This window comes from Onychomys torridus, chromosome X, assembly GCF_903995425.1.
Source record: "Onychomys torridus chromosome X, mOncTor1.1, whole genome shotgun sequence".
NCBI lineage: Eukaryota > Metazoa > Chordata > Mammalia > Rodentia > Cricetidae > Onychomys > Onychomys torridus.
Genome location: NC_050466.1, coordinates 16,069,494 through 16,075,875, shown reverse-complemented (window position 1 = coordinate 16,075,875; position 6,382 = coordinate 16,069,494). Strand labels below are relative to the sequence as shown.

Here is a 6,382-nt window from a genome sequence, read left to right as displayed (position 1 = left end):
TCTCTGGGCGAGTAACAAGTGTTCTTTAGTGGTGAGCCATCCCACCAGCCCCCTGAGAGTTTTCTTTAATTTTCCAATTTATAAAGTTGTACTTTATCATATTCATAAACTTAACTCAATTAGAATTTTCCTGGCAGACTATGGCATTTCACTGTAACCTATGTTTCTAAAAATGTCATAAATATAATCTCTTCTCAATTGAAAATTCTGTATTAGATCCTTTTTTGGTTCATGAGTGTGATGATTGAGGATTCACGCCAATGTGTGATGTGTGCCATCCACGAAACCTTGTTATTATGTTGACACATTATCTGTCTGATGTAAAAAAAATTCTATATCATCATTTTGCTGGTAAATATGTTGTTCTGTTGTAATTCACTTAATGAATTACCTAGCACTTTATAATAAAGTTTATATGTATTATCTGCATATTTTCCCTTTCTAGTCAAATCAATTAAAATAAATAATCACTTGCAATCAAGAAAAAAGAGAAAAAAGGAGCATCTTTAAAAAAAAATACCAACAACCTTTTTGGCATTTTCATGAATATGAGAATTTCATTCTCATAAAATTTAGATCAACATCTGTGGAGCCTGCATGGGACTGGACTAGGCCCTCTGCATAAGCAAGACAGTTGTGTAGCTTGATCTGCTTAAGGGGCCCCCTGGCAGTAGGATCAGGGTCCATCTCTGGTACATGAGCAGGTTTTGTAGAGCCCACTTCTATGATGGGACACTGTAGCTAGAGTTTTCTCTTTGTAGTTAGAGTTGTCTGGCCTGCCCCACAGTCAGGCAAATCTCTACTACTCACCAGTCCCACAGCTGCTCAGACCCAATCAAGTAAATACACAGAGACTTATATTGTTTACAAACTGTATGGCTGTGGGAGGCTTCTTGTTATCTAGTTCTTCTATCATAAATTAGCCCATTTCTATTAGTCTATAGGTTGCCACATGGCTTGTGGCTTACCAGTACCTTACATGTCGCTTGTCATGGTGGAGGCTGGCAGCGTCTCTCTGCCTCAGTCTTCCACTTCCCAGAATTCTCTTTTCTCCTTGTCCCGCCTATACTTCCTGCCTGGCTACTGGCCAATCAATACTTTCTTTATTAACCCAATCAGAGCAACACTTTTAACATACAGAACATCCCACAGCAGGACACCTCACACAGCCTTGAGGCAGGGGAGGGGCTTGGACTTGCCTCTACTAAATGTACCTCCCCATGGGAGGACTTACCTTCTTGTAGGAGAGAATGGGTGGTGGGTTGGGAGGGAGAGGCTGGAGGGGTGGGAGGAGGGAAGAGGGAGATCTTTGATTGGTATGTAAAATGAATTTTAAAAATTTCTTAACAAAAAAAATTACTAACAGCCTTTTTGGCATTCTTATATTTAAAATTAATAAATTCACCAAGTATTTATTAAATGCATCCTATGAGCCCGAACTATTCTGAGTTGTTAAAGATATACCACACATATAATGGTAGATTGTTACTTATCATCTACAGCAATTTCTTATTATCATCTACAGCAATTTCTTACATACTTTTCTATGTTACATTAAACTAATTTAAAAGTATCTCAGTCTCTTCTAGATAATTATCTGAATTCACCGAGAAAAAAAATGCACTCTGTTACATTTGGAGGTAGTAATGAAGAAGTGGCTCTTCTACTGGCCTGGCTGTAAAAAAGAGTGGGTTTTTATGAAGCACCTGTAGTTAGCTTTCTGGATGGGGTCCAATGGTAGTATGATGATGGCTGTGCACACCACTGGATGGCATGTATAGCATTGAGTTCTACAGCTCAGGTTCTCTAGTGCTGGCTTCTTTATTTCTCAGTGTCCTAATTGTGGCAAAGGTTCTCTGTGGAGACTGAACAGATATGCTGTTCAAGAAGCATACATATAGGTCCAATCAACTAATCACTCTCACATCCTTTCCAGGAATCATAAATACATCATCCTTGTCTTGGGTTACCTTCTTCATGTGGTGGTTTGAATGAGAATGGCTCTAATAAGCTTATATATTTGATGGTTTTTGCCAGTTGAGGAACTATTTTGAAAGAGTTAGAAGGTGTGGCCTTGTTGGAGAAGATGTGTCATTGAGGGTAGGTTTTGAAGTTTCAAAAGCCCACACCAGGCCCACCCAGTCTCTCTATCTATCTATCTATCTATCTATCTATCTATCTATCTATCTATCTATCTCTTTCTCCCCCTCTTTTCTCTCTCTCCTTCCCTCCTCTCTTTCTCCTCTCTCTGTCTCCATTTCTGACTCTGTATCTGTCTCTATGTCTCTGTCTCTCTCTCTGCCTCTCTCTCTCTCTCTCTCTCTCTCTCTCTCTCTCTCTCTCTCTCTTTCACCTGTGGATCAAGTGTAAGCTCTCACCATATTCTTTGCCATAGTGGCCATGAACTTGCCCTCATTAAACATTTTCTTCCATAAGTTGCCTTGGTCATATCTCACAGTAATAGAGAAGTAACAAGACACTTCATTAAATTGTATGCATTCTGTTTCATGCACAGCCATTAGAAATGGAGGATGAAACATAAACTAAATAATGCCACCCACTTTCAAACTGTGAATCACTTATTTATTAGACGATGTTACAACATGGAAGGAGGATTATTTTGACTTAGAAGTGTCAGGAAAATTTCACTTAGGAGATTATTTTTAGCTTACTTAGTCTTCAAGAGTAATTGAGGCAGAAGGAACAACCTGAGAAAGTCCAGGGACATGTGATTCTGGCACAATTTGATGGGGCTGAGTCATGAGGTGGGTGTAATTGAACATGGTGACTTGTAAGAACAGAAAAAATATAGTGAGGGCAAAATTAAGAAAAGGAAATGACAAAAAAAAGCATGTGCTGGATGAGAAGCGAATCAAAGATTAAGTTTTTTGTCTATGTGGTAGTCCTTCCCTTGTTCTGCTCTTCCTCACTTCCCCTCAAACAATGGTCCCTATTATCTGGTGCTGGGGATAGAACCTAGGACCAGGCACATTTTAAGGACATGATGTACTACCTAGCCACCCCACCACTTCACAACAACAAAAAAATCTCACTGTGTTAAACTCATATCTGATTTCTCCTGGGTCTGCTCTAACATTCAGCACAATGCCTTGAGCATGGCACTACTCAATAAATATTGGTTGAATGTTTGATCTGAGATACTTGATTGGACCTTTATGAGTAGTTAACAGAGTTAAGAAAATCAATGTGCTATTCTAAGTCATTATTTGGAAAAGATTTAAGTCTTCACAATGGATTATACTGAGCTTGTTCCTTTATTTTATCTTCTTCAAGAGAAAGCTCTTTATTCATTTCTTTCTGAATTGATCAGAAGAAGTATTATCTTGTATCTCTAGCATTCCCTGTCTGGAGGCTGGTGTAGGTATTCTTTCTTAAAGCCTTTTACCTTCCTGCAGCAGAAAACTGAGGTTTTAGTTGCTCTTTTCCCACAACAACAGCCGCACTAATATTAACATTGCTGCTATTAATAATGTTGATGAAAATGCCAGAATAAATCAAAATCCCTTTCCTTCAGAGCACTTTCTCAGTCCTGTATTTATGTTTTCACAGTCAGAGCTAAGATTTCTGTTGACTTAAATTTACTTTTCACATTTTCCCCCTAGGAATTGAGAAACAAAACCATTTTTGTTCCTTTAAAAAAAGTGTGTGAAGGGAATTGATTGTTAATTATGACCCTTGTTTTACTTCAGAAATTCCTTCTGCTACAACCATACAGACCTTAAAAATTATACAACCAAAACTTAGAACATGTTTTTAGCCAGAAATTAAACAAACGAATTGTCAGATTTTTCTCATGGTGGTATTGAAGTTTAAGGGATGTAAAGATCACTGGTTGTAAGAAATCAGTGAAAGCCTAGTTCAGCAAACATTTTCTGTGCTTGGATAGAGGGGTACACTTTGGAGAAGTATGGGAGGGAAAATTATTTATGGTATATCATACAAGAAGATATGGAAATAAGAATAACTGAAAAAATCAAAGACCAGAAAAAGAGGCTGTTCTAACTGATGCAAGGTGTATGGAGAAGGAAACACTGGTATATTCAGACAGCACTTGATTTTTCTTTATACTTTTTTGAATACTCGTTAGGGTTAGGAGCATGCCACACTAGTGGACAAGATGTTGGTTGTGGTATTGTGTTCCCCACAATATTGTGCACCCTAATAAATTTATCTGGGGTCAAAGAACAGACAGCCACTAGAACAAAGCCAAAAATGGTGGCTAGAAAATGGGTCAGAGCAAGCCATAACAGAAGTTAGGTGGTGGTGGTGCATGCCTTTAATCCCAGCACTTGGGAGGCAGAGCTAGCCGGATCTCTGAGTTCAAGGCCACTTTAGAAACAGCTAAGCATGGTGACCCATGCCTTTAATCCCAGAAACTCAACCTTTAATCCCAGGGAGTGCAGGCAGAAAGGGAAAGATTATATAAAGCGTGAGGACCAGGAACTAAGTTAGTTAATCATTTGGCTGGTTTAGCATCCAGGCTTTGGAGCAGCACAGTTCAGCTGAGATTCATGTGGAGGAGAACTCAGAAGCTTCCAGCCTGAGGAAACAGGATGACCTGAGGGACTAGCAGGTGAGGTAGCTGTGGCTTGTTCTGTGTCTCTGATCTTCCAGCATTTACCCCAATAACTGGCCTCGGGTTTGAGTTAATTAATAAGACCTTTTAAGATTCCAACTACAGTTGGTCATTATCTAGATCAGAAAAATTTAAACTTGTGCAATTTACAACCCCTTTATAGTGAAGAAAAAAATTAAAAAGTTTATTCATTTTTATTTTATGTTTTGTATGAATGTATTTCATCTGTGTAATGCTTGTGTACCTCATACCAGTGGAGGTCAAAGGAGGGTGTTGGAGCTTCTGGAACTGGATTTACAGGTAGTTGTGAATCACCATGTAGGTACCGGGAGACAAACCTAAGTCCTCTGGAAGAGCAGCCAGTGCTCTTAACTGCTGAACTATCACTTCAGCCCCTTATTGATTAAGGTATATTTTTATTTATTATTTGATTTTTTTCCTACATGTATATACTGTATTCTGATCATACCCATGTCTAGTTTCTTCCTTCCAAGTCCTATTGAAACATGCATCATGTTCCCATCCCAACTTCATGCCTGTTTTAAAAAAGTGTATTCCAGTGTGTCTGTTTAGTGTTGCCCATATAAATACAGGCATGGGGCCATCCACTGGAGTATGGAAACCTTCCCATGAGCACAATGTCAAAGAGAAATGATTCTCCCTTTCCAGATTATTATCACTTATCCCAACTAAGGGTAGTGTAATTTTCTACTAATTTAAATGAAATAATAATGTTTTAAAGGGTTTGTGTGATCTCTGTAAGTGAAAATATATAAAGCCAATTGAAAAGGAGTATCTTTGATATTTGAGGAAATAGATGAATTGATCATGTATTATGTTTAGATAAAACTTGATGGATTTTGACCCCAGAGTCCCTGAATTTATATTGTCCAGTATATGGAAACTTTTACCTATTGCAATTAAATTCCTTGGTCATCTATGTAGACTCAAAAGGGACCTATAAACAATCTAAACCACTTTATGTTTTCATGTCAAAAAATTATAAACACAGTCAGAGAAAGTTATGGGAACATATGATGACCCTATTCTCAGGAACTGTCCCTTGTCCTTCTGGCTGTAGGCCTTTACCTCTGATGACTGAGCCATCTCTCCAGCCCAGGAACAGTTTCTATATAGCTTCATATATGGCAAAATGAACTCACAGCTGGAATAGGCCTTTCATGTGGGCATTGATCTACTTACTGGCTATGTGCATGACCTAAACCTGGAAGGAAGCAAAAAGGCTTTGCTTTTCCTTGCTTCCTGCTAGTTGGACTGACATGCATACTAGAGTCAAAAAGAGAACAGAAACAGTTATTATGTGAACAGAAGCTGAAGGCAATGGAATGGGGACAATTAGTTCTACTTCCAACTAATTGCTGCTTTTCCCACTTGCTTTCTCTCATTTGGTCTTCTGTCTTCTCTCCATGCCATTGTTGGATATTTCCTACACAGAAAGCAATTAGTGATGGAAGTCATGGCTAATACAAATAGCTCAGTAAATGATAGATTAGTGGCTTATTAAATCTAGTTCTATTTTTTATTTTTAAATGGCCATAACTAGAAAAACAAGGCAAATAATTTCCAAATCTGATGCATTTATAAATCCACTGATTCATCAAGTTTTTATTGAGTGCTTATTATGTTCCAGTCACTGTGCTAGATGTGACAAGAAAATCTAATGGGCACATGCACATAAGTGTCTTCTGTACACTCAGAAATGAAATCCTCCTCAGTGCTGTCATGTTGCTGATGCCAAGAAGATGCTGGCAGAAACCTTTTACA

General features: G+C 38.3%; 1 non-coding gene across 1 annotated transcript; it reads left to right on the top strand.

The window, feature by feature from the left end:
• The first annotated feature begins 216 nt into the window (after nt 1–216).
• Nucleotides 217–321, top strand: LOC118574921. The gene has a single exon (XR_004943796.1). It is a non-coding gene; the product is annotated as a small nucleolar RNA U13 (small nucleolar RNA).
• The last annotated feature ends 6,061 nt before the right edge of the window (nt 322–6,382 follow it).